The 25,633-nt window shown below is 37.4% G+C and overlaps 1 long non-coding RNA gene across 1 annotated transcript; it reads left to right on the top strand.

The window, feature by feature from the left end:
- The first annotated feature begins 7,272 nt into the window (after positions 1 to 7,272).
- On the top strand, positions 7,273 to 25,230 carry LOC138064823 (uncharacterized). The gene is made up of 4 exons (XR_011138067.1): positions 7,273 to 7,430; positions 11,273 to 11,338; positions 22,192 to 22,254; positions 25,118 to 25,230. It is a non-coding gene; the product is annotated as an uncharacterized lncRNA (long non-coding RNA).
- The last annotated feature ends 403 nt before the right edge of the window (positions 25,231 to 25,633 follow it).

Here is a 25,633-nt window from a genome sequence, read left to right as displayed (position 1 = left end):
GTACAGTATTTTATTCGCTTAAAGCTTTGTGAAAACTGCTATGTCCCAAATTTATTTCCTGTGGGATGCTAAGTATCACGGTACGTAGAACTCTCAGTTCTCACTAAGGATTTATTTTTATCAGCATTGCATAATTTTATAAGCAAATTTCCGAGTCTTAAACGAGTCCTTAGGAGCTGATCTGCCTAGGAGAGGACTTCATCTTTGAGAGTTGTTATGGAGCAGGACATTAAAGGAAGGTGATTCAGGAGCGGATGATTGTACATATTCTAAATGACAAAGAAGCAGTGACATTTTTTTCCTCCTGTGGGATTTCTGTCAAAGGGTAGGAAGATGCAGGAAAGAGTTACACTGTCCGCTGGTGAATCTGAGACAATCCTCTATTAGTTAGAGCAAGTAAAGGCCACTTTCAACTCTGGAGTACCCCTGAATCTAGAAAGCAGCGTCATGTGTCAGCCCGGAGGTAGGCCTTTTGTCCAGCCTGAAGAGTACCTGGGCAAAACTTTTTTAACGGAATTTTTAGTAGAACTGGTTGGGGAATATGACCAAGACTGCAATGAAATTTAAAATTGTTGAAATTTCTGAGGGAATTATTCGTAAAAGACCAAATAGCCAAATATGGGAATATCTGTTTTAACCTGTATCTTCTTACTGATATTAATAACATGTCTACGTAATAGAGGTTTAGGAAGTAAGGGACTAAGCATGTGATATAGATATCGGGAACTCCAATCCCTTCAATATCAAAAGGCTCTCTGCTCTTCACTTTCCTGCCTTCTCCAGCTCCCTCCTTTAAAGGAAAGGACCTAAATCACACTTGCACAGACAGGCTGCACAATACAGTATAAAAACGAAGATGAACTAGGGAACAAGTACTGGCAGGAAACTATAAGCATGTCAGAAGGAAAGAGCATTTAGAAGATTTGAGTCCGCTGCAGCCAAATAACTCAGAAAGAGTGCCCTCCTTGGAAGAATTTAGATGCAGAATGCTGCAGTGCCTTTGCTAGGTCCATGTGGGGAGTTGTGATGTGTTGAGTCTCTTAAATGTATTAGTAAAATGATATTGAAATTGTGTAGATTGTTCTCCTTCGTTATTCCTCTGCCCTTGTCAATCTCATAATCTCTACTGTGATCTATAGTATGCAGTACCAAATGCAGCTTTATTTATGTGTAGTAGAGAGTATCATAGGGAAAATGAAAGAGTCACCAACAAAGAGAATATATTGCCTAAATCTGTGAATGTTATTGCCCACCAGAGGTCACTTTTTCAGTCCTAGAGGTAATAGTTTTCCCCATAAACACAAAACTCTGATCTATATGTGTTTCATTATGCCCTATAAATAAGTTCTTTGACCTAAGCGTTCTTCAACTTCAGTCACTGTCTGCTGAGAGTCCTAAAATATTAGCAGCCATCTTGAAAAAGTATTTTGTACAGTTTTTGAACGTTATCCTGACATATGTAGTCTGGGGTTGGCACATTGTCTCGTTGGGGAGCAAGCACATTTTAAAATTTTATTTTCATATCACTTTCGTTAAGTCTTTTAAAAATACTTAGTACTGTTGTGTTCTGTGTTACACTATATGCTGTTAAAAGGAATTTGTCAGGAATATGCTGAATGACTTTCAACAGATGGTTTTTGATACAGACCAAAATACAAGCTCTTTAGACCTAAGTTTGAGCTGTTGTCAGTAGTCTTTAAATATTTACTGCCACAAGAGATTATTGGTAGTACAAGCCTCAAGTTATAAAGTCAGACTGACCTGTGCAGGCAACCTTTTCACAGCCTGCTCAAAAACAGTCAGACAGACTTACCATAACCTGTTACATGCTGAGGAAGAAGGTTCCTTCACTTTAACTTCTAAATTAAATTTGCCAGGAAGGTAGTTTAACATTGCTAAATTCTGACTTATTTAAAAAGGGACTTTTTCTTTCGAAGAGGAACTAACACACTCCACTCTGCTTACTCCTCTTTCTACCCTGAAGAAAGGGTACCTGATTCACCGCAGCTGAGACCAGGATAGTTCCCTTTTGTGCAGGTTCCTTTGCATCCAGAGCTGTTCATCCATGAAATATTAATCTCCTCCCTGCCAGGTTCTGCGTGCCAGCTAGCCACGCAAAGGCGGATCTCAGCAACATTGTCTTAGCCTGTTTATGGGCTCTAAAAGACAGCCCTGAAATAGTTCATATGTCGAAAATTATCTTCACACCCAGCAGGGCTAGAACCGTAAGGTTAAGTCCTTTGTTGTAATTGTTGCCCTCATGGAGAAAAAGCATTCTAATTTGGTATTAAAGTCCAGATTAATTTAGTCTGAGAACACAAATACTATTAGGCACTAATGACAGTGGTCTCGTTACTCCGTGGCATTGCTGTAGGACAGAATTAAGGTTTTCCTTTATCTACAAGTTTCCATAACTTCATGTGTTTATATTTCTTTTACTTTTAAATGGTATCTTTATAACTTCCTGGGCATGTAATATTTTGGGAAATAATTAGAATATCCCTTCAGTATTTTACCCTTATCGTTGTGGATCTGAACCCCCAATTCTGAATACTCTGAGAATGTTACTTTTATAGGGACGTAGATTTAAGGATTTAAATAATTGGAGTTCAGGTGAATAAACCAAGTTGGTAGGAATAAAATGTGCAGCAGTGCTGCCACTTTTCTCTTAAAGCCTAGCAGATATTTGGCAAGGCAAGTGGGAGGGAACGTGTGTTTGGGCTTATTGTGCTCCCAGATGTGGCCATCTGTTAGCAGCAGCAACAGCTTAAAAGGGGGCGGCAGAGAGTTCACTGGAGTTAGTGGAAAAGATATTGCAGATAGAGTGCTTGGGCTTGCTTTCCCTTGTGTACATATAGAGTGAAATAGATGGCTATGTAGATTGATTTAAATCCCAGAAGAGAGTCTGAAGCGACAACACTCGGCTGAACTGCTTGTCTGGCTGAGAGGAAGAGGTGATCTCTGAGAGGTACTTGAAGCCCTTTCTCTCAGTATTATTGTTACACAGAGCATTTATTAACTAGATCTGCCTCATTGCTGTCAAAATTAGCATGCTTACTCATGCTTCTGAAACTCTCCATGCTCTCCCTGAGGGAAAGGAGATAGAATTACGTGATATGTGTAAACAGGCATTAATTTAATCTTAGCCAAATCCACACATTGCAGTGCAAGGGAAGTTTGCGCAGGATTATGAAGGCAATGTAATTAGATACAGTTAGACATCTTGTTTTTTGAAGCTGCATGTCTTCCTAGCTTTTTTTTAGAAAAGATTAATTCGTCATATCGCCTGATTCAACATTCAAAAGACTTTAAGAAGAAAATCAAGTTTGCATTATACTGTACACATAACAAAAAAAAAATTGTTTGGCAGCTAGGAAAGGGAGTAGCTTTGATGTAATTCTAAAAGACACCTCAATTCTCTCTGCAAAATGACGATTGTCTTGCCCAGAGATGTATGTTGAAACAATGTTCATAACGTGGGGCACGTTGCTCATCTTGATTCCCAGCACAGTTCGTCACTTGGTTGAATGGCATTTATTCTGCGACAGCGTGTGAAGTCCAGAATGGAGGAGTGAAAAAATGAAACAAAACCATGCCTCCCACTCCCTGCCAAAACAAAAAAGCAAACGTACCCTCCACGTGCTACAAGAGGCTGAAAACGACACAATAGGCTGTCATTATTACCTTAGCTTTAAGCTGTGCTTTTCTCTTTTTTAATTATAAAGAGGAAAAAAGTAGAATATGTTTGTTTGGATCCAGTTTCAACTTTTAAACAAAGCATTGCTCTTCATCTCGTCTCCAAATGCCTAAAATCCCCCTGAATTCAGACATGAGTATGATGCCTCTGTGAGATCTAAATTGACGAAAAAATCAAATACAAAAAAAAAAGAAACTCCGACCTATTCCATTCTAGTTTTAAACTTAAGAAAAAAATCCACTTTTTTACTGTAGAACCATTATGTCAATAGTGATTTAACTTCTAAAATAGTATTTATTAGCTAAGGAAACTAAGATAAGTTTTCTTGAAACTGTGTGAAAATTTTATTAAATATTTTGGTTCTCTATGCATTTCCATGGTATCTATAGTGTCAGTGTTATATCATTAGCTCCTGATAATTGTTAGCCAAGATGTAACATGCTTGGAAAAAGCAGTTTGTTACGTCAGAATACCTTATTAGCAATCACGTAATAGGGGAAAGTTCATCTGTCTGATATCTGGCCTTGAACTCTATTGGTGTTTAAGCTCTCATATCAAATGTTGAAATGGTCTTCAGAAGGATTGAGATGAAGAAAAGTGAAAGCCAAACTGAAGACCCTCATTCAAAAAATGAGACAATTTAGGATCCAGGCCTGACTCGTCTCAAGTTAGTGAAAAAATTGTCTCTTTGACTTCTAACGAAAGCAAAAAAACTCTTGTATCCTTTTATTGTTTTGCAGGCCACTACAGGCTCATTAATCTGACCTTAGCAGTAAGTAAAGCTTCAGTACAAATGTTAATACAATGTCTAATTATAGATAAATTAAAAATAAGACAATGCACATTTCGGGTTTTTCATAGGTAAGTTGTGAGACTTGTTGATCATGTCACTGGTGTTTTAGATGAAGAAAGTGAAGTGAATCTAATCTGTCTGTTGGGAAATCATTTGCTATGAGACCACACAGGAAAAATATTAATAAATACAGTGAAAGAAGAACTGTTCAGTAAGTATCTGGTTAATGGGAAGCTGGTGTGTGATAAAAAGCAGTTTTGGGCTAGAGTTCTTTGTGTTATTAATGAAGCTGGCCTTGGGACTAGTTTTATTTACTATTTTCACAAATATTAAATGGCGATGTCCTAGTGAACCTTTAAGATTTCGGGCATGAATTCTGTGGAGGACTGGGATGCTATAGGAAGACCTGAAGGAGTCTGTGGACAACAGAAATAGAAATGAGATGAAATTAAGTAGTACCAAATGCAAAGTTCTATTTTTTGTGACTAATAAGAATTTCTTCCAGAAGCTGGAAGCTCATCCGTTAAGAATGTCAGAGAAGAAAGCACAGCTACATTAATCAAATGCAGCGTGATTGAAACACTGATATGAAAATGGCAAATGCAGTCCTAAGCTGTCTCAGATAACATATTTCTAGCAAGGGCATGGAAGTATTAAAGCCATTCTACAAAGTACTGGTGAGACCTAATTTGAGATACAGTATTGAAGAAAGCTGAATTCAGTCTTGATTGATGAGGGGAAAGAGAGCCTGCTATAGGTGTGGAAAGTAAAACGGTGTGGCTTGTTTAGGGTAGCAAAACAAAGGCTAATAAGGGATATAACAGATGTTCATGAATATGGTGGGAGGGATAATAAACTGTGAATAAATTTAAACTGGGACTTTTGTAACTGTCAGAGGAATGAGATTCTGAAGTGATCTTTTGGTAAAAGTAGCGAGGGCTAGAAATATAACTTCTTTTAAAAGGTGCTAATTGTGCTGAAATATAGAATGTGATCGCCTGTCAGATCAAAGGACTTGAACTGATGACCTGGGAAGTCTTCTGCAGTCTAGTGTTTCTGCCCTGAGCAAAGATGCCAGACAAATAAGTACCCCCCGTGAGAGAGGTTTTAGCATGAATGTCAAGGAACACATTGTAATTTTTAGTAGCAGAATCACGTTCTATGTATTATTTAATCAATCATAATGGATGTTTTGGAGAGTAGAACTTCAAAATAAATGTTACTTGCAAAAAAACAAAAACAACAATGCCTCCTCTCCCTAAAAGAAGCAATCTCAAAAAGCCTTCATACGAAATAAAGAAATGAAGAGAGGGAGAGCCTATTTTAGCATGTGAATCTTTTTTACTAAATATGACAAAGACGACTGCAGCTTTGCAATCCGCCTCATATTTAAAACAGCTTCTAGCACGGAGAAGGGAATGGATTGCAGTCCCATTGCCTAATCTGCATGTTACTCCGGCCAATCCTTTTGAGATTTTAGTGATTCTATGTTTGTCCTGTGTATGCTTATATGCATTGAATTCAGCTCTCAAGCTGAAATGAATCTGCTGAGAAACTCTACTGGATGTCTTTAGGGTATAGAGACAGAAGATACCTCTGTCGGTGGAGGACTTTTCAGCTGTGATGATTGCTTTTTGTGAACCAAGACAATATCCCTCTGCCTCGAAAAGCTTTTCCTCCCAGATGGCAGTTGCCATCCAGAAGTCAATTTTGAATAGGGATTTACCTTGAACAGTCATTCAGGATTTCAAGGTTTCATACAGGGTCTTGGCACAGCAGCTAAAGGCCTACCATAAGAGGCACTGAAGTAAATAGGAATCTTCAGCTAACAATTAGCTTTGGCTTAGGCACTGAAATTTATAGCTATCTAATGTTTAATGTTTTATTTCATGTTTTTAAGGTTTGTCTGCATTAACCCAGAAACGGTTAATGAATGAAATTGGAGTGTCCAACTTAGTAAATTCTGCAGTCACAGAACAACCTTTACAATAGATAGAGACTGAAAACTACCAAACTTATTTGTTTAAAAGTGTTTTCTCCTAAAGAACGAAGCTTTATTCCACTGAGTTCATCCGTAAGTGGATACAGTTTCCCTTCTTCGCAACCACGCACTGTCCTGCGTTGCTTCCTTGCAGTTCTCACATTACTACCCTGGGCCAGAGCACATCTTGTGCCCCATGCCAGTATGAACTGACGTTATACCCCTCTGGCTTGTCATGGACTACCTGTTTCTTTTGTTGCTCTACCTTAAGATTTGATTCACATGGCAAGGTGATTGTTTTGTGTATATTTCATACCTTTCACTGGTGCTATGTCTGCTTTTTTGTTTCCTGTGCTTACCTTGGGGAAGGATTACGTGGTGTGTGGATGTGACAAGTCAGTTGAAATGTCAGCACAGCATCTGCTAAAGAAAATAAGTTTAGAATGCGTACCCTAACTATGGGGGTCAAACTTCATGTTTTAACTACCTTTTGGGTACTTACAGTGTGCTGGAAGCAGAACTGTACTGTTTTGCTTCAAGGTCCACTGTGCTGCAATGTGAACAGAGGTTCATATCCAATATTTATAGGAGGCTATTTTTGAAGATACATTATAACATTTATTTTCAAAATTATCATATTGTAGCTTTGTTTTTGTATTTCCTAGTATGTTTAATAATATGAGTTTAATCTCATAAACCAAACCAACTTTCTTCTCTGGCTCTCCCTTGTATTTTTGATGTTGTTGTTGTCAATGTTAATTTTGGCACTTTATTTTTCCATACAGCTCTTGCACGCGGTAGTTAAGAGAAAGATTGGACAGAGAAGTGAAACAGAACGCACAAAGATGCTTGACATGACCAAGCCCCTGCTATTTCAATCCTGACTGTTCCAACCAACTTAGCAGTGAATAAGAGAAAGGATTTCCTGGCTCTTCCTCAAAGCCAAGATGGGTGTCACAGTAAGTTGCATGTAGCATAAGGAGAGATTTTTCTTCTACTGCATAAGGCTTAAAAATAAAAGTTGCTATAGCAAGATTCGGACAATTAAGGCTGGTTTATATAAAAATAAGAAAAAAAGCCTTTTTTTTCCCTTCCTTTTAGCAAAAGCATGGTGTTATGAATAAAGAATGAAGTTTTCACTCTATTTCCTTCCTCAGAAAACATTCTTGGCTAGAGGTGTATACCGTTCTAACACGGTGTACGAGCATCTCCTAATACTGGTAGTTTTGCAAGATTAGCCAGATGTATTTTCCAGGTAGAAGCCTGCAGTACTGTAGGTGGACACATTTCTCTTGGTCTCTTGAGAGCGGAAAAAAATTCTCCATGATATTATCATCTGAAATGTGTATTCAGTATAATATCCTCATATCACACAAATAGATCTAGTTTCAGTGTGGGCAAATGATGGTAAAGGAAAGGGGAAGTTTGTCAAAATTAGTATACGTTTAAAGAAACCTACCTCTTAGTCAATATGATATTCAGATTTCTTCAGCTGCAGTAAAGCTAGTGGCTATTGATGAGGGAAAACAAATAACTTGGTCCTGTACCAAATTGACATTTTCTAAATTTAATTGATTTTGACCTCATCAAATGTATTCATTGTGCAAATTATGGAAAATTTATCTTATTTTCCATTTTCAGCTTCATTTTTTTCCATAGGCTTAGATGTAGCACTAGAAATGTCAGCAGACCTCCTGGAGGCAGGAAGTGAGACTCATTTCAATTTCAAACTACATTAATTCTGAGTGAAATCAAACTTATTCTCACATTTATTAAGGCAAGCAAGTCCTTGTGAAAAATTGCAGATTTTTAATAAGGCCATTTTCAGTGGTTCCATTCTATTCCAACAAACTCATAAATCAATTTCTGTCTCTCAGCCATTACAAATTTATCAGTTCATGTGAGTAAATGTGACAGCTGAATACTGTTGAAATCCATGGAGCAATATCTCTGTTAGTGTGATAAACGCAGCTTGGCCTCAAAGGTGCACTCTGGTTTGTTGGGGCTTTTTGTTTTGTTTGTTTTGCTTTATTTTAAGCAAGACTTAGGCTATATGAAACAACAGAAACAGCCTGAACTGAAAGAAAAAAGCTTTGTGTTTCTCCCAACAGTGTAGTCAGTGATAAACACATTTTCATGATGACAACATCCCCAAATTTTCTCTCAGTTAACACTTAAAATGAAGAGGAAAATATTATTTTGTTTGAGAAATCATTCGTAATTAATAAAGGAGGACAAATGATATGGATTTGTAATATTTAGATAAAAATTCAAGTTCATCATCATCTTTAATGCTCACCATATTTGTAACACATGGACTTTGCCTTTCTTGTAGAGGGTACACATGGCAATCATTTTCTGTGCACTGTAAGGCTACTGTATGCATTAATAGCACTGAAGTGATTTATTACAGTGTATACAGCATTCAGTACCCATGGTCTCTGTGGGCAAATTAAAAATATCAAATGTTATGGGAGGTGCCTTGCCGTTTATTTTGTTGGACTGTAAGTTGTGAGTATGCTTTAAATAAATAATGTGTGCCTACAGCAGGGGAAAAGGTGGAGAAAAATGCTAATAGGGCTTCAATCAGACTAATAAGGAGAACATTCAAGGTCCATAATTTTGCATTGAGAAAATTCTTTGGAAACTGAGATTTGAGAAAGTAGAGACAGATAAGTGAGTTTATTTGAACATTTCCAAATTTATGACAGTATCCAAATCACTTTTCAAGGCTGCTGAATAGATATTTAGGAACATTCAATAGTACTAATTTGTGCCTATTATTTCTTACTGCCACTCATGTAGCTCAGTAATTGAAATGCTGAATAACAGTTTCCTTCCTCAATTCTAATGATGCCCTTTATATTCTTCTTTTTAATGCAGTGCCTGAACTTTAGAAAGGTTGTTCGCTGCCAAATGTCAGCCCATTGTAAGTTGCAGCAATGGAAACCCTCTTGTTTTATTATCCATTTTGCTAGATAAAATTGGTGTGGACCAATAAGGTTGTAAGATGTCTGGCTTTTTTTTCTTGTTTACTAAGTAAAAAAAAAAAAAAAGGAATAAAATATATCCAATCAAAACAGCACTTCTGGCCCAATCTCCCACTGATACTAGGGCAAACTTGCTATTAAATTTAGGGGAGAAGAACCTAATTAGGTATCCTCTACTTCAGTAGAAAGGTAAAAAGCAAAGCAGATCCCTTTGAACTTTTTCAAATCAAGTATCTTCAGGTCAATCCAAGAACAATTTCATACAGAAACTATCCTTTTATCAAAGATGCAAAAAAATATTTTATAACTGTAAGATGATGCAGAATTTAACTCAGTATTACAACATTTATCCAGATCAACAGTTAATCACTACTCCCAGTCTGAAAAAAGGAAATCTCTGCCTTAGAGAGGACGCATGACAAACTTTGCAGTGATTTATCCCTAGCAAGAAATCTCATTGGCAGAACCCTGCTCTGCATGGGAATTTGCATTGCTGTGGCTGCATTGATGCAGTAAGTGCCTTGAAGTAGACAAGAGCTGTAACGTTAAAATCATCGGAATACATCATTCTCTCTTCCAGTAAAACTTACTTTGGGATTGCAGGACCACAGGTCTGTGGAAGGTTCTTTTGTCCATACTGTGCTATCCACGTGAAGGCAGTTTTCAAACCAGTTGCATGTGTAACATTGTACACTGTTGTAATGCGCGCAAGCTACTAGACTCTCCTGAGCACCGCTACTCCAGGCATCATTAAAGGCTGATTCCTATCATAGAAAAAACTCTGTGCTCCAACTTCCTTGCATCAGTTCTAAGAGTGTGAAGAAAATGTATTTCTTCCATCAGAAGTCCTATCTCCAACTAAAACAAGCACTCAGCCAGCCTTTTACCTGGCCCGTTGTGTGGAGGACCTCTCTGTAAGTTCTTAAAAAAAAAAAAAAAAAAAAAAAAGGCGTGAGATTTTTCCTCTTTACTGCCTGATGGGAGGATGGGAGGAAGACCCTTGTCTTGGGGAATGTTGTGGGACAGCCTCTTCATCTGTGAACATGAGAGCAGACTATTTGAAGCAATATAGAAGAAAACAGAAACCTCCTGGACAAGAACTTTGCTAGTGGCTAGAATAAGAGCGAAAAGATTATGAACCATAAAAACTCCATTGCTTCCGTAGTTCAGACATAGTGCCTGGATAATTTAATCGGTGCCTATAGGTTTAGTTATGCCCTTAACACACAGCTAAGTGAGAAGACCCTGGTGGTGTGGATATTCTTGGCTGAGCAGCCAGGCCTCAAATAACACCCTAGGTCTGTCTCCTTGGAGTGCTCAGCCTGCTGAGCGCAAGGGGAACTTGGATATCTTTAATGCTGTAAAAAAAACCCCAAATCCCAAAACATTTGGCGTATGCAACAAGAGATGTCCACTACAGTTTGAGAAACTTCAGCACAAAATACTTGTTCTTTTGGCTGCTTTTCCTCAAGTTCTTCTGGGCAGCCACATAAACAGACAGCTGTGAGTGCTATCTCACTCCCCCGGCTCCGTTCTGTGTGAACACTGAGGGGTTAAGTGGCTATAGCAAAGTTGTGCAATGATCTCTGGCTGTCCTGTAGATTAAAATCTCTTTCCCAGGTTTTATACGAGCTGTCAGCCCAGTGGCAAGCTGTGAACTGTATCCTTCGCAGCTGAGGACTAAATAAGCTTCTCTAACTAAAGTTTCTATATGAGCCTCATTGGACAGGGATATCAAGTGGACAGGAGGTTTGCTGTGAACGCAGAGGTGTAAGAGTGTGTGCACTTACTTTGATCAACTTATATCTTAGTTGCAGGTATCCCAGGAGTCTTTGAATCTTCGTCTTAGCTGACCCTTGTTCCAGACCCTAATGTTGGTACGTAAACTTCTTGATCTTGTGCTCAAGGAACGGACCATACACCTGCATTGCCTCTTAAAAAAAGTAAAGTACTTACCACTTGACAGCCCTGTTTCCAGATCTTGGTTTGCGTTGACTGTCTTTTTTGATTCCAGCCTTATCCAAGTCACTGATCTTATATGTCCTTGTTTGTGACAGAATGATATGGTGTGAAAAAGATGAAACAGCAAGCTTGAAGGAAATATTGGCTAACAGTACAAAGGCAAACTCAAAAGCCTTGAAAACTGTCTCTTTAATGGCCACCATCATCTCATAAAGTCTCACTGAAATATTGAAAATTCAGGTCCAAATCTCTGTTGTACCTTGTGCCATATAATTAAAAAAACAATGAAAAACGTTCCAATGTGAGCAGAAAATGTTGGCAGTGTTTTCTGTATGCTTTGCACTTACTTTCCTTAGGTTTAAATACCTATATAAGGTGTAAGGCAGCAGGGAATGAGTTATCTAGTATTTTAAATATGTTCATATGTTGTATGTTCTTCAGGTATCATTGATAGTATTAGTCACTTCATTAGGCAATTTAGTAAAATGCTCAAGAAGCAAAGAGATGCCAGTGTGTATTACCTATCCATAGTAATACTAATTCCATATAATAAAAGTTAAGGCAAATAATTCTTTCAGAAAAAAAAAAAGTCTCCTATGAAAACAAATGTCTTGGTTCACCTGGAGACCACTATCCTTTGAAAATGTTATGCTCTGCAGATATTATTGACTTAATAGATGACAACTAGGAAACCTTCAGAGCTTTTTGCTAGTTACAGTGGTTCAGCTGGCACCACTAATGATTTAACAAGGTGTTGTTTCTTTAGTTTTAAGCCCTTAGCTTTTAGACTGTTATTGGGTTGCGTGCGCTTTATACCTTCAGTGCTTGGTACCTTGTTTTGAAATGGTTTCTGTATAGAGATGGAGAAGTTAAATAGGTAAAAATGCCTATTTTCTGGTATATATTCCCCATTTAAAATAGAATAAAATCTAAAATAAATGTTCTCTTTCTGGAACTTCATAAACATTTCAAGTCCTATCCTGCCTCTGTTAGCCAAGACTTTTGTATCTGTTTGCCTGATAAATTCCTAAGTGTGAATACTTTTATGCTGTTGTCTCTATTTTCTAAAAGAGTTTTGAGCCGTAATGGAAGTAGAACAAAATCTTTACAGAGGCAGCCTTTGCAAGGTTGAGTAATGCAACCCTTAATTTTTAAGCACCTGAGTTTAGCTTCCTGTAGGAGAGGAGAAACAAGGCTTCCCAGATGAGATGCGTAATGACCTGTACTGTCAGCAGAGCACTACCTGAAATACCATTAAGAAATACTATGAATATGTCAAAAATTCTTTCAGTCTTTGAGATTCAGATTAATAAATCTGAGCTGTATAGAAACGTCTCCTCCTGTCTCCTGAGGGAAGTACTTATGTCCTTTTTCTTTAAAAATAAGCAAATAATGGAGCAAAAGTAATTTCCTACTTTCAAAACATCAGTGTATGATGTCCATTGTGCACTGTAGCACTATTTGTGATGGAAGAAACCAAACTTGAAGTCTTTCATCCAAGGAAGGGGTTCGGGTACATCTTCTAGGAGGCTGTGCATCAGGCCAGACTCACTAATCCTGTTTAAGTTGGGAGTCTCATACACATGTGATAAAAATATGATGCATCCATCACCATTGTATATTTTAATGGCATTTTTTTCTTTAAAAAGACTTACAGATTAAATATATTCTGATACAAAATTTAAAGCAGTCTCTGAGCAACAATGTGTGCTGATCTGGGGACTTAGTTCTACGTAACTCTCTTTAGTCTTTGAAATGGATGTATTTCCAAGAATTAGTGAACATTGAAGAGGGACATTTTATATTGGTAAATGGAATTTCTTGTTGATAAGGCAATTTGACATCTATATCATACCAGAAATTCACAAATAAACTGACTTGTGTCTGCACAAAGCAATGCCACAGACCACAAAATGAGGCTCAGTGTGATATGAATAGTTCTTTCAGCTGTCAGCTTCAATACTTAACTAAGAAACTAAACACATTGTATTTTACTCCTTTATGATATACAAAGCAATGAAAGGTTACTTACATTTAAATTCAGATTTTGTATATTTTGAATAGAGAACTTGTAGTCCTATGACATCAGGTGCCTCAAGGAGTAAAAAGATAAGTAGCCATAGAGGAAATTGATTTCTATTCAGGCTTCTGAAAATTATTTAATAATAGTGCGTTCTTGTTAATGTGAGTTTAATTTTACTATAAAGGAAAGATCTGGATCCAAAAATATGTTTAGATACCTAAATCCAAATCTCACCCTGAAAAACCCTAAACCTCGCTTAACTAGACTTAGGACCTCGCACTCTCTGCTGAAGAACTGGCTGCTAGACTGCAGAGCCAGCAACTCATTAACCACATGAATTTTCCATTCTTTTGTGCTCAGTTACCCAGTTTACACAGAGCGAGTAAGGAATGCTCTTCACTAAACTTAATAGTCTTTCAGATACCACACTTCACTGGGAAACATGCGTTTAATTTCTTTATGCCTAAGGAGGCACTCAAAGCTAGTCTTTGCCTGTCTTCGTCATTGCATTATACAGAAGATGGGTTGTATCAGTAAATGTGTCATCTTCGCTCAGTTCTTTGAAATAAGAAGAATTTGAAGTTCTAAGTTCTGATTTTTAGCCGTATGTTTTGGACTTAGCATGGTTACAGATAACTAAACTTGAGATTGGTGGGATTTCACATGTCTTTTAGGTGAGGGTTTGGAGTACTATTCTGAAACATTGAACTCTGGTATTTGGATTCCATTCTGGGGAGCAAGTGATTAAAGATTTGGCATAGCTGTGCCTAATTTATGGAGACTTAACCTTTTTTTTCAATTTAGCTCTAAATCTTCCGATAATTTCAGTAAGGGGTGACAAAACTGCAGCTCTGCATATTTCACTTATCCAGAACTTTCAAAATTAGTCCGTGGGAAAAGCAAGTCCAAAGAGAAAATAGATGTGAAGGAGTCCAATAGTTACTCCAATATTCTTTTTTAGGAAGAAGTACAAACTTGCAAACTACTTTTCAGGTTAACTTTAAGCTGAATTATTTAAAGAATAGCTCAATTGAATGTCAGAGAAGGACCTAACCAGCAGAAGGGAACTACTGTGTTTCTGAAAGAAGACTTAATTCGGTCTCTTCTTTGTCATAAACCCCCGAGTATTGCTTTTAAAGCACTTGGTTGCAAGCTTCCAACATGCACCAAGTTACTTGGCCTGAAGATCTGGCCCATAGTCACAATATAGTTTTGCAAAATGAATTATATAAACTCTGACTTCAAATGAGAGGGAAAACATTGAAGCTGTGCAAGAACTGGATTAAAAGCCAGGAAAAAAAGAGTTTATGTTATTTCTCCAAGAGGAATATTTTAATAGAATTTTTACCTTTTATCCTTTTTGATAGACTGCCCTATGTCTGATAAAATTAAACACAGGAATTGCATACAGCTGTAGCAGGGGTTCCCTTGTTTGGGGTAGTCTTAAACTCTCGCACAAATCATTATCGATTTAAAATGATTCTGATTAGATTCAGATGGCTGGAAAAGGCTGCAAGTGGAATAATTCTAGACGTCTTCCCTGTGTTCCTTGTCCAGCGCTGCCCTCATTACAGAAACACCCTGCATAGGCTGTGTTGGCAGACTTTGCTTTAAAATACAAGTCCAGGCTTCGTGTGAAGGAGGCTCAATTGCTGCCTTCTCGTTATGCTGAAGTTCCACAGCGCTTGTAATGCAGGATGAGGCGGCAGTCAGAGAGCAGCGTCCAAATCTATAAACTGCATCTGTAATACACGTGAGGTACCTGGGCTGCAGATGTCATTGCCCATCGTCCTCGGTTTGACAAGCAACCAAAATATGCTGAGGCTTGTACAGCCACTACTGATAGCTGATAATTGAAAGTGTTGATGTGGTATGTTCAGAAAGCTTTATGTTCTTACGAAAGAAGTTTTAATAATTGTCAGAGATGCTAACAAAACTTGTATATTACATGCTGATTCAAACTCACTGTAAATTTTACAAGTACCTGTTCATTGTGAATGATATCTACTTTTTTCTGTACAAATATTACCCAGACCTCCAGTAGTTTTACAGCTCTTTATAGGCTCGGCTCTTTATGGGCTCTGGGAGGGACTGTAAAAAAACACCATAAAAAAGACAACTTTTAAAGCAAGGCCAAGCAAGGGCCACGGAGAAGAACTTCCATGCTTAGAGTGTCTTCCCTCTCACGCTAGAGAATATAAAAGCTGTGCCAGTGTGCACAAAATAGTTTGATATTCTTTCGGTCAGAAAGGTGACGACACAGATTCACTAGCTTGGTAACTGAGCATCCACCTGAGAAAAAGGTATAACCAGCAGATGAGAAAAACAGGAATGTTTTGGTTACTGTTTTGAAAGGAAGGTGTCATGGCTACTGAATTTTGTGGAGTCTGATCCCATAGTCTGGATTAAAATGAGCTGCCCTGGAGACTCTGGTAAGAGCAGTATCTAATTTCTGGTTGCAAATTGGCCTTAGGTGTAACGCAGGCACCGTGGTGCTCTGCGCTGTCTAAACTGATATGCTTCTGTGTATGTCCAGGGAGAGAAACCTTAAAGAACAGGGAGCTCCATGGTCTGATGCTGAGCTGTTACTGGGCTAAGGCAGCAGCTGAGTAGGGTTTTTGTTTTTTTTTTTGGCTTACTTTGGCAGTTTAAATGCTGCCATTGTAGGCACTTAAGTCCTCTTTTGCATTTGGCCTTTCATATCATAAGGGGGGATAAATAGGAAGGGACATCATATATACATACATACATAATAATGCATAGGCAAATAACAAATTAACTAACTTTTTTATGTTTTCAAAAGTGAATGATTTTGAGACATTGAATGCACTTGGAAGTCAACCTGATGTAGAGAAATAGCTGTTGTACGCATCACATAATTTGTATTTCAAACTCATTGCTTACTGGCTATCATAAAGGAAAAATTTTTTTCAATTTGGACAGTTATATAGATTCCTGGAACATCTAAAATTATATTGGATAATACATATTTTTTTCTGGAATGGAGATAACAACATTTTCATATATCACTGCAATCCCAGATACTAAGTTAATGTTACATTACAAATAGTTTTGGGCACCTTAAGCACCTAATAAATAGACAAGTGGAGGAGAATGAACTACCGAGGTTTTGCGGGTTGAAAATATTTCATCTTCTGTTAAACTAGTTGCACAAAACTGTGGCAGTTGGGTGAAAAGTAGTGAAGGGGTTAAAAGAAATAATCTCAAAGAAAGAAATCATTGTCACAGGAAATGTTAGGGTAAATGCTAGGGCAAATTGTTTTCTGTGTGCTGATTTTATTTGCAATGGTTTCATCTTGCCTTTTACCAAGATTAATGTAAATACTCTCACTTTTTTATCAATATTGATGCAGTAGTAATTGTCCTTTTTTTTTATTTTTTTATCTTGCAAAACTAGATTATTAGGGTGCAAAAGTATATAGCATGTTCGAGTCAAGAAATAATGGCAATACTTTTTAAACTAAAATAGTTCTTTTTATTGATGTTAAGAAAAACGATCAGCAGCAAATAATAACAAAGAAAAAGTTCAGTCTCCAGCTGGGTGATTGGCTGATGTCAATTTTATTTGGCGTAAGTGAGGAATGAGGCAAATGAAATCGAACACCGTGAATGGATAATGGTCTCCCACAGCAAGTTAAATATCAAGGCACTACAAGTGAAGTTACAGAAAATAAATGCTGAGGTGAGGTTGAGGCATTCATTTTCAAAGCAGGAGACCATTTTCCAGTCACAAAGTTTAATTCCACTGCCACTTTTGCTATTATATGAAGGATTAATATTATAAAATCAATAAATAAATGAAAGTGGCTTGGTGGACCAATGGAAGAGCTACCTGCACCAAAAAACTGCCTTTTGATTGTCTTAGCCTACAGGCATTTTCTGCTTTCCATGCATGCTGAAGCTAGTTTACTTAGAAGTAGAAGTTATGAGAAAACAAAAATTCAGAGGTGAGATCTAAATCAGTATAAGCTGACTTTTTTGGTAAATGTCCTTAGATTAGCTCTGAAAATGATGCATAAGATTAAAAAAAAAAAAGGGGGGGGGGAAATGAATCGTACGTTAGCGGTAAACCTGAGAGTCAAATCTATGTAACTAAGATCAAATGTTCACCTAAAAAAAGGGAGGGAATGATAGAGGAAGCCCAGATTGGTGTAACATACATGTTGAGAGTCAGAAGATGCCAACACAGTTTCACCTTCAAATCTGTTATTTTAAGTCAGGGAGGGAATTAGAGTCTTATCTGGATTAAAATCTCTGTGGCCAGATAAAGACATTTTGAATTAAGAATGGGTTTGTTTGTGGACACTGGCATTTTAGAAGCCTATGTTAAAGAAATGAAGTCATCAGGAGGTGTTTCAGTCTCTAGGGCGAATGAAGAAAACGTCTTTTCCTTCCTCTTCATTCTTCTGGCGTTTACCCTGCCACTATTTTCCTGTCTTTTTAAATTTACCATTGGGTGAACTTAACTGGTGGCAGCTTCAAAGTGCAGGAAAGAAGCAACTGATCTGGGGCATAGGATGGGATGTCTTGTGGAGCCAGGGTTTTGTCTCTGATGGTGTGGTGCTGGCTGTCTATAGCTTTCCTCATAATTTTTGAATCAGTGCAACTGTCTTTGTTCAAGCAGTTGGGCTTCTCAGTTTTTAGAGAGCTGTTGATGTCAAAGGACCTCTGCTGTTAACACTGTCTGAAAATCCAGCTGTAGTGCAAGGATGTAAAATCAGCTTGATGCCACTTAGCTTTGGTATAAGCCTCAGGAAGGTCTCTGCAGCCAAATGATGGTGTGATGTTGGAGTGTGCAGGCAAACACTCTAGCTTGGATCTAGCCAGGGTGAGCAGTTGTTTTAGTGATGACGTGAGCTGCAGATTTCAGCACAGGATGTACTAGAATACATACGGGCTTTGTTAGCCCATCCTAGGGCTCCATCACTCTATTTGATAAAGCTAATACATACCTTTTATTTGAGTGTCCAGGCAGGTCCAAAGGGATTTGGACCCTAACACTTTTGAAAACCTTGCTAGATGTCTTTTTGCATTTTATAGGACTGGCTCTTAGAGATTGTGGAAAATGTGACCTCCTTTCTATTATTCTATGCTGTTCAGTTTACAGAGGAGAAATTTAAGTGACTCCAGGAATTGTGACCTGGTTTCAGAGACGGTAGCATGGTCAGGAATAATAGCAAGTAACAGTGACTCAGGAAGTTTGTGTCCTGTTTTCATCTGTGCTGCTGACATACCTTGTCGTTTAACCTTTCTGTGCTTCAGTTTCAATATACAGTTTCTAATAAGCACATTGAGATTTTCAGATGAAAGGCTTTATGCAAACAAAAGTATTGCTCTACTGTTGAACGCTAATATAAGTTGTTAATAGACTACCAGTATATATTTTTAAAACTACCAGCTGGGTCTTGCTTTGTATTCTGAAAATAGCAGATCAATATTTATTTATTGAATTAATCTATTTGTGGCAATACCAATTTTAGTTCTAATTTTATAAAAATATTTTGCAGCCAAGTGCTTATTTCATGTACACCAGTATTTTATTTTGACAGAGATAAGCAAGGAATATCAAAAACCTCTAGGAAAACATATCTTTTAGCTTAGAGAAGAAAATATGCTTTTGCTGACTTTCTTGACATTTTGAACTCCGCTTGGGAGATGTTTCATTTCTGTGTGTTGACCAGGAAGCAGTTAGCTGAAAGACAAACTGCTGTATGTGAGTGAGGGAAAACACAGAGAATATGAAGAACACACAAAAAAATAGGGAAAAGGTTGAAGTGATATTTTGACTGGTCAGTCTTTTCTAGGAAATACCAAAACGACAATTTATTTAAAATGTCACCAACTGGACCTTTTTTACAACGGCACAAACCAATCATTGTTATTTTTTTTCAGTGGAAAGGGTTGATTTCATCAGAAAAGAGCGAGTACAGCATTATTAGGAGGATTTGGTGGTTTTGGTCATTAAACCAAAGATTCAGAACCACACGCTTTAATTTTCTTTGTGTTTTTTGGAAGCTTTTACACATTTCTTTTTGGACTAAAACCTGAAACCATCTCAAACAATCCTGTGATTTGTTTTCTTAACCCCCACTGTGTATTGCTCAGGCACAGTTCTCCTGAAGAACTTATTCTTTGTGGTCTATTAATGGTTTTGGCACTCCTTCCCATCTGTAAACCTAAACTTGGTATAACTTTCCTCCATCTGAAAAGGATTTGGCTAATGTTTTCACTGTGTTGGCCAAAAAGCAACTGTTGACTTGCAGGCAAACTCACCATTGATTTTACATGCTGAGAGCAACAAAACCAGAAAAGAAGAAAAATTCATGGGAGAGCATGCACTGTTTACTTCCTGTGTAACAATCTGCATTGAACTGAAAAGAAAATTGTAGCCTATCTCTAAAAACAGAAATCTGCTAAAAATGTAAAGGTTCAGTAAGCAGAAGAGAAGATCGTAACAGGCACAGATACACTTTAAACATTTATGGATCATGTCTGAAATGATACATTTAGGGGATCGTATGAGTTTCAATCACCTCTAGAGTCATCCATTAAATAAAATGAAATAGATTGTAGAATTGCTGTAGGACTTCAGGGTCAATTTTTTCCCTGGGTTGCAACCGTGAAACTCCATTAGCTTTGGCTCTTTTATTCAAATATAATTTTTTTCTAAAAATTGGAACCTTGCAGTGAACATTCAGTTTAGGTCCAGCTGCTATTACATTTGCTCTGAGACATGAGCTAAATCATGTCGTTTGGACTTCCAGTCTTGTAAACAGCCATAGTTTCACTACAAAAGCTTTTCAGCTAAACATTACAACTGAGTGAAATTTCTGCTTCTGGTTGCCGTCCCTGAAGTTGTTATTCTTTTGCTGCTGTGCTTTGACTTGTCTAGGGATACGAGAGCTGCTATTGCTAGTGGTATCAACATACAACTCAGCTTAAATTTAGTACCAAACTTTCAGAGTGCAATTTACCATCTGCTGAAGCCTTAAGGTAAACATACATGCCAGGCAATAATTCACGCAGGAATATTCCCTATCAGCCTGTGTTATGAAGAGCAATCTTCGCAGATAGAGTTGCATTTCATTCTCCAAATTGGTTTTGAATTTCCTTGTGACTGGCTTTAGTCAATAGAGCAGAGTGGAGAGCACATTTTGAAAAATCTCCTGTTTCACTTCCCAGCACTCTCCATTTTTTTTTCCAATTTAAACATGGAAACTCACAGCCATATGCTGTACAGTGATCTGTGATCTATTGGTCAAACTCTGCTTGATTAATGCATGATTGCAACGCTTCTCTCCCCACTGGCAAACTACTTTCCCACCAGTGGTTAAAAAATGATCACTTTGCACTCTTAAGCACATACTCTGACACCTCCATTCTTAAATTAATCCAAAATATAAGAAAAGTAGTCTAAGAATTCCACCACGTTAGGACGCTCTGGTGTGTACTCTGAAGCACAAGAGCACACGGAGTGGGAACTGAGATGCACTTTTGGTTGTCTACATAATGGCTTATGGAAGGACCACATTATTGGGTCATGATGATTAGGATGTGGATTATTGTCTGATTAGTTTGATTAGGGTCTGATTACTGTAATAATAGGAGAGCTAAACAGTCTAAGCAAACTGATATCTTGGTATCTGTTTCCATACCTGCCATTATAATAGCTAAATAGCAGCTGAGTGGGGAACTACTGTGCTCAGAGTATTGTGGCGTTTGTTCAGAGAGAAGAAGAATTTAACAAAATAGGAGAAATCACTGCAAACATAAGAAGCAGAAATGTAGTTATAACAACATACTAGGGCTGATAGATAAGTAAATTATGAACTTAGAGAATATCTGAAATACTGGAAAGAATGGAATGGAAATTAGAAAAATGGAAGTTTAGATACATTTTAAAGCCAGCCTGGAGAAAACACTAGCTTGTTCAAATAGTACCCAACACATGCAAGGAGGTGAATTATTCTCATCTGCAGGTTTTGGGATTCTACTGATGTGTTCAGAAGAGTTCCTGTCTCTTAGGAGGGGAACTGTGCTTCTGTGATTCTGTGAACTGTGAATACGAAAAGCTGGTTGCTACCTGACTAATGTGTTTTGATTCTGGCTCTGTTTCTTGTACTTCTGACTTAAGAGCCAAATGAAAGAATTAGACTGTTGTTACTTAATAAAGTGATACAAAGAAAAAACATAAAAGAAAAACTATCCCCAAGATATTTGAAGATCAATCCCAGGAAAACCACCATTTTGACTGAAAATGGTACCAAGAAGGTATGAAAAGTTACTACTCTTATAAAGGCTGCCATCTTCTTCACAACAATCACTGCTCCATTAAAGACAGGGAGTTTAACTTTTAAAAGCAACAAATATTGCAAAAGTTATATAATTCTGGACATGTCATCTGACTGTTTTTATCTTTGATGCAAAATGCCCCACAGTATTTTCATGAAAAAGGATGTATGACACAGTTTCTCAAATGCTATTTTGACATGCAAAACACAGAAGTGCCCAGTGGGTCTTCCTAGGTGATCTGGGCAGTTAATGTTTTCATTTTTCTCAGCATTCCCTGAGTTTCAGCTTTAAGCCATTGCTCTTCTTTACGGTGCTGATTTTGGAAAGAATTTTAGGAATTTGGCATTTTTGGTAAATCATATAGGGGCTGGACATGATCCATTTTCTGATTGCACTGTAGCCCATGTTTACACCACAATTATTACCTTGCAGGTGTGGCATAGCATGCGGGAGACTGCTGAATACTGAAGAGCTTGATACAGGAAGGCTCCACAGGTAAAAGAATAATTACTCCCTAATGATCTTCTTGACCTGATTAGAAAAACTCAGGCGAGTCAGAGTGTTTCTGTATTCCCCTCTTGCCTCTTGGAAACTGAGTAATCAGAGGGAGAACAGTCTGCCTCTACTGAAATCAATGAATAAACTCCCATTGAGTCTGCAAGGAACAGAATTTCGCTTTAAATTGCCTGTAGATACCAATGGATGAAAAAACCTTATATGCTAAGTGTCCATATCCTTTAATAATTTTGGAATGATTATGCTCTGAAAATGCTATACCATTCAAGAGGTTTTGAAAGAGTTGTTTATATTTTCTAGCTATGTCTAACCAGCATATTAGAAGAAAAAATATCACACAGGCAGGTCCATAAAGCACACTATATTATTCAGACAGCATAAGAACTGCAGTGAGTTCACTTCAAACATCATTTTGAACTGGTTCTAGCAAGTCTGCAAGATGTCATATAAAGTATCTTTAAAGCAAAGAAGGGAGCAAGATGTTACATGTATGCAAGAAAAGATTTTATTCAGGGCTAGACAGAGTCTAAGAAGAATTCAGCTGAAGTGCTTTATTGTATAGTAAGATGTCCAAAGTGCGTGAGGGTTGCAAACCTCAGATTCAGAATTTGCAGAAGAAACAAAACTACCTTTTGCACATGATAAAGAGTAGTAGGATAGGGGAGCAACCTAGCGTAAGAAAATGAGACATAAATGAACTTGAATCTCCACCTGCCTTTTGTACCAGACCTCCTACTTTCCTTACCCCTTCTTCAATACTTCATATTCCGTCTGCTCATCAAACTTTGGATCTCGCACTTTTCTGGGGAGGCATTATGTCCTCAGTGACTGTGTTCTGTGGCAACAGGTAGACGACACAGTCAAGTAATCTCTTGCCTATGCCCTGCTGCAGTCGATCTTTTGCCACTGAACAACATTCTCATGCTTATGTCCCAGAGGGCAACATATATATTTGAAATTCCAGAGCGTGAGAGAGAGGTCATTATTTCTGGCAAGAGCTGTATATCACATAGGAAGAGAGAGCAGTTGGCCAGTGCTCTCCTTCCATCCTTCCATATGTTTTTCTGGAATTTGATTTAAAAATCAAAAATAGATATTTAAATACTAAATATTTAAAAATATCTAAATGCTCATAGGGCAAGTTCTTGCTGAAACCCAACCCATCATTTAGTGAACGATCATCAGATTAATGTAGCTCATTGAAACTGATCTTCCTCTCTTGCAACAGAACTCCCACTGTGTCCTTGTCTGAAACTTCTTTGGACTTCTTTTCTTTTCAGTAATTTCAAGGTAGAATTATATTATGAAATTGTTTTCACGAAAGTGGCATGTTTTATTTTGATTTTCCACTTCTTAAATAACCCACCAAAAAATCAATGGGAATTGAACAGATACTTAGGAAAAAAGGAGGGGGGGGAAGAATGAAGTGTAGGGGGAATCATTTTCTCTTAAAATACTTTTTTATGAGAAAGACTGCAAAACACTGCATATACGTTTTATTTATTACTACACAATAGCAGTAGGGTCAGCCTCTTAGGAAAAGAAAATGAAAAAAATGAAATCTTTTTTTAAAAGTTGAAGTGCTACCGATTTTAAAAAAGGATTTCTAATTTCTTTTTTTTGTTGTTTTAATTAAGTGGATAAGGAAGAGGAGACACAAATATCTGAAAGAAGATTTTCCTTGAAGATTTTTTAAAGATCAATGATACTGATATTTTTCTAATTCTGTATTTTATTTTTCCTTTACAAATATATCTTTTCCAACTTCATCACGTTTATTGTAACAACCAACTTTTCAAGTAAAAAAATTTAATTCATTCTATTTGACTTTTCTGGGTTCGCTAGATAAGATTGCATTCTGACTGTTTATATGTTATGTGTGACATTAGAGACTCTTAAACCAATTGGTAAGTTGCATCTTCAAAAAACCTGTTTTTATGAACTAATATCATCAGGATTTATGTGATTGGGTACCAACACCTATTTGGATATGTAAGCTGCAAGTTTTAGCAGGACGTGTGCTGGTAGTAACACTTCTTGGAATCTGTACGTGTGAATCGGCAAGACTAAACACCAAAGACCAAAGCGCCATTTGGACTTAAGCCTGCACAGTGGGATGGGAGGAGAAGGAGGTCAGTAGTGGCTACAAATGAAAATAGAGATGAAAGGGTACCAGGAAGTTTTGGATTTGTTTTCTCTGCCTTTGCAAGAACATATCCCAGGTAACAAATCAGTGAGGGTAGGAAAGGTGGGCATGATGGCTCTTTGTGCTCTCTCCACGTAGCTGAGCTTAGGTTTTTTGTTTTTTTTTAAAAGTTCAGCCTGTCCACACTGAGACCATGTGTTCTAAACGAAAAATAGGAAAATGTTGAATTTAAGAGACAGCCTCAGCTTCTTATGCAAATTCTTTGCAGAAATTTTAATAGGCAGTTGGAGGCTAAGGTTATGAGGAATTGGGAGGCTAAAGTTAGACTCTAAACTACATATTTAAGCATCAAATTAAATTACTTTGACATCTGAATTCCTGGTTACTGAACATTTTGTCATGCATCCTAACTGGAATTACAAGGCTTTTTTTTCCTTTTAACTATTTTTTTTAACTTTATTGTATATAGAGCTCTTAGATGATTCTCTGTGAATATATGTACTCCCTCCCCCTCCATATAGCTGTATTTTCCAAGTAAAAGTTGAACTCAAATGTCCTTAAACAATGACAGAAATTGTCTTTTGGTAGTGCTAAAAAACCCAAACTTCTCAGTATATTAATGTAGCTATACTACATCAGCAGTAACTACAATAGAAAATGTATGCATCATTTAAAATTCATTTTGTTGTTTTGTAGGTAAGCTTGCAGTAATTGCCCCAGTCACTTCCTCCTTTGAAAACACATTCTACCCCTCTTCAGGCCAGCATCTATGTACAGGATTCCCTTTGAGGAACAGGTATTTGAGGAAGTAAATCCAAACAACATAAAACTTTTGTCAGGTAAGCAGTGTAACCATCATGTTCAATCATCGTTTATTTCAGTGCATTTGACATACGGTTTTCGAACTGAATTTCTTTCCTGTTGTTTTACCACAATTCTGCAAGTGAAACCAAGCGGTTATGTGCATATAGAGCAATGTTTGAACAAGTAATCATGACTACAGATGCAAAGAGAATTTCTGAGGCTCTATCATGGTATCCTGATATAATTTAATCACAGAGATGTATTCCTGCTTCATCCTGTGCCTGTCTGAGGCTCTCCTAGCTGTGAACCTGCTCTCGATATACGTTAAGAGAATATAATTTCTCTTCTAGCCTCCTAGAGAGTCTAAAAAAAGTTTAAACTATCATTCTTGCTTTGATTGAATGATTT

The sequence above is a fragment of the Struthio camelus genome, chromosome Z, assembly GCF_040807025.1.
Source record: "Struthio camelus isolate bStrCam1 chromosome Z, bStrCam1.hap1, whole genome shotgun sequence".
Lineage (NCBI taxonomy): Eukaryota > Metazoa > Chordata > Aves > Struthioniformes > Struthionidae > Struthio > Struthio camelus.
Note: the sequence above shows the minus strand (reverse complement) of the source record. Positions and strands in the feature narration are given on the sequence as shown.